Below are 3,587 nucleotides of genomic sequence, written 5' to 3'. Positions count from 1 at the left end.
GTGAAACTCAGGCCAGACCTGAGTTAAATAGGGAGGGAGAAAGGGGGAGGATCTGGTGGAAGAATGCTTAATTTGCTCCGCCCTCTGGCCTTCATTAGTATGTAAATCTCTCTAGGGCCTGAGGCCTGTAGTCACACCCTCTACCTGTGCACTTTGGGAGGGGTTGTAATGGCCTATGTGACTGAACAATGTAGGTCCATGGAGACTGGACTGCATGTCAGGACCCTGGGTTCTGGGGATATGGCTGAACTCCTGCTGTTTCTCTCTTGGAGCCTTGGGGTTCCAGGCCCATGCCCAGCCAAGAACCAAGATACCCTTACGAAGTCCCACACTGTTTGACTATCTCTATTGAAAGTTCATTAGCAGACAACACTCAGTGACACTGGCAGACATTATAACAGAGCAGGAAAAGCCATGTTTTAAACCACAAGATGTAGGATTGAGTTTACTTCACAAGGAATTAGCGAATAGCTTTGGCCCATTGACTTAAATTTCCCACCCACTCCTGAAAAAAGTGAAAAATACATGGCTTACCTTCTATGTAGAATTTTCATGAAGATAAAATACATATTTGAACATGTTTGTGAAGAGTAAAGCACTCAATGAATTATAGTTAAAAGTAACAGAATTACACAATAGACAAACCTGTAGACGGAGTGATAAGTAACCTTGAAGAACTTACAGGAAGAGTGTATGGGCTCCGGTGAGTATTGCCTTTACCATGTGCTATAACAAAATACCTATATGGAGAGAAGAGGATGGTTAGATTAGTGGATGCCAGCTGCTAACTCAATAGAAATTAAAGTGAGGGGTGTGGAGTTGGAGCAGCCCTGCTTCCCTGTGGGGACATCTATATATTACTTAGAGCAAAAAAGCTATCTGTTTACGTGGACAGGCTTTCTCACATACTGGGAACAGTTGGGACAACAGGCTGGAGTATGGATAGTAACTGTGCCCAATCCAAGTTAGGAGAAAAATTATACCTAGCAGTACTTTTGAGAAAGCCATAGGATGACCTAGATCTGTGGTTTCTCAACCTTCTGTAACCACTTAATACAGCTCATGTTGTAATACAATGCTGCCACCCTTTAATACAGCTCCTCATGTTATGGTGACCCCAACCACAAAATTATTTTGTTGCTACTTTCATAACTGAAATCTTGCTACTGTTGTGAATCATCATGTAAATATCTGTGTTTTCTAATCATCTTTTGGAACTACTGACCTAGAGGAAGGCAAGGAATCCTTTCCTCAGGAAGAACTAGTCCTGGAAGCACCACAGCAAGTTGAGATGAAGCTTCTATGGAAAAATTTAGAGCTGGTGTCTCAGAAGGATGAGAAGTTTCTAGATCAGTACTCACTTTAAAGAAGTCCACTGGGTGCAAGGCACATTGCTAGATCCACTTATAAATTATTGTATTGGATTCTCAGTACATAATTTTAGGTGACATTTTAGCCATATTTTATTACTATAATAAATACCCAAGACATTTAACTTACAAAGGGGAAATGCTATTTTTGACTCATAGTTTTGGATGTTCCAGTCAATGCTTAGTTGGCCTGTTGCTTTCGGGTCCTATGACAATGTGACAGTGTGTGATAGACGAGGAGGCTTCGAGGTCCTACTATCCTTTTTATTATGAATGTTGCTCCCCTCCTGGTTCTCCCTTGAAGAATTCTTTCCCCTATTCCTCTCCCCTTCCTTTCTGAGAGGGTGCTTATCCCCCCAGTATCACTCCACCCTGGGGCATCAAGTCTCTACCAGGTTAGGAGCACATCTTCTCCTACTGAGGCCAGACAAGGCAGTCCTCTGCTATATGTATATCAGGGGCACTCAGACAAGCCTGTGTATGCTCTTTGGTTGGTGTGAGTCTCTGGGAGCTCTCAGGGGTCCAGGTTAGTTGACACTGTTGTTGTTTCTATGGGGCTGCCATCCTATTTAACCCCTTCAAACCATCCCATAAGTCTTCCATTGGGGTTGCTGACCTCAGTCCAATGCTTGGCTGTATCTGCATCTGTCCCAATCAAGTGCTGGTGGAGCCTCTCAGAGGACAGCCATACTAGGCTCCTGTCTGCATGCCCCACTATCCTTTTAGGAAATGTCCCTAGAGACAAGTCCTACCATAGGACTTAAAGGTTTCACCCACCCCAGTAGTGTCTCCCTGGATACCTGGCTGCAACCCAGATCCAAACTTTAGCAGCTGGCATCAATGCCACTGACATATTGGACTTAAGAATCAGAGTTGCTCAAGATCTCTCAAGTAGTAAGGGAACAACCTAGGACTGAAATTCCAATTCATTGTCTGCCTTAAACTAGATCCTGTTCGGTGTCAATGAGATGCTATCTACTAGATATTTTGGATTTGCTTTATTAAAGATTATCCCAGAGCTACATGTGGAAATGTTCATGGGTCTTGATAGAGCCTTTGATGCCAGAGTATAATGTTATCAGAAGCAACAAATCCCAGGGCTGTGTGAAGCTACTTTCTTTAACAAAGGAGAAAAATTAGATTCATGGCTGGGCCTATCTGATAATCACGATTTCTTTCCAGTTAGATATTTTCTTGGTAAAGAAATATTTTGCTACCTTGAATACTGCCTTTACAATATCCCAAAGAACCTTACTGTATCACTGCACAGTAATTTAAAAAATCAAGGCTTTCTGACAGTTCCCTCCAGGTCTAGCAAATGGCAGAGCTGCCTATAATTCCTGACCTGCTTCAGGAAGTCAGAGACAGTATTTGACAAGGAATCTACTTCATTAACGTTTTCCTGGCTTCAAGTCCCAAACAGAACACATGATTTCAATGAGCCTTTTTATGTCATGTGTGACTTCTAAAATACTTCCGGACAAGATGTATCTCAGATTTGCTCAAATCTCAGCCTTTTACGTTCCACTTTTTTTTTTCAGACAGACTCACATTTTCTAAGGCACTTTGGATGCATAATAAGCCTCTCCTGTGCATTTTGTTGGCTGTGTGTTTTTATTAGAAAAAAAAACCTTCTACTACTGAAAGAACTCAGACTTTTGCTTTCAAGTTTTAGTAATGGAAATAAAATCTAAGCTTATAGAAACTTGAAATGTTTTATTCTTAGGCTATAAAACAAATTGGTAAAACCCATTGTCCATATGATGGTTACATTATTTTAAGTTATTTAAAAAGGAATCTATTCTATATGTCTTAGCATGAAAACAATTGCTATATATACACATATACGTATATTCTATGTAAATATATATATATGAGCTGTGTATATGTATACATATATGCTATGTATATATATGCTATATATACATATGCATATGTATATATAAGGAGTGTATAACTTCTGTATTATCTAAGTCAATGATACTGAAATAAGTTAATTATTAATGGAATATTCATCATGTTTTAAACTAACCACAAAACCAGAAAGATAGGAAAATTAGCATCTGTTCATGTGGCTCCTGGTGTTCCTTTAATATATCTCATACCACAGTTCAGGAGATGACATTTTAGAGGAAGCTCAGGCACTGTCTAGATATGGCATAAGAATGATCAGTTGGATGGTTTATGATATTTACACTTTCTGTTGTAAGTTTTAAT

The sequence above is a fragment of the Grammomys surdaster genome, unplaced genomic scaffold (genome assembly GCF_004785775.1).
Source record: "Grammomys surdaster isolate TR1022 unplaced genomic scaffold, NIH_TR_1.0 255, whole genome shotgun sequence".
NCBI classification, from domain to species: domain Eukaryota; kingdom Metazoa; phylum Chordata; class Mammalia; order Rodentia; family Muridae; genus Grammomys; species Grammomys surdaster.
Note: the sequence above shows the minus strand (reverse complement) of the source record.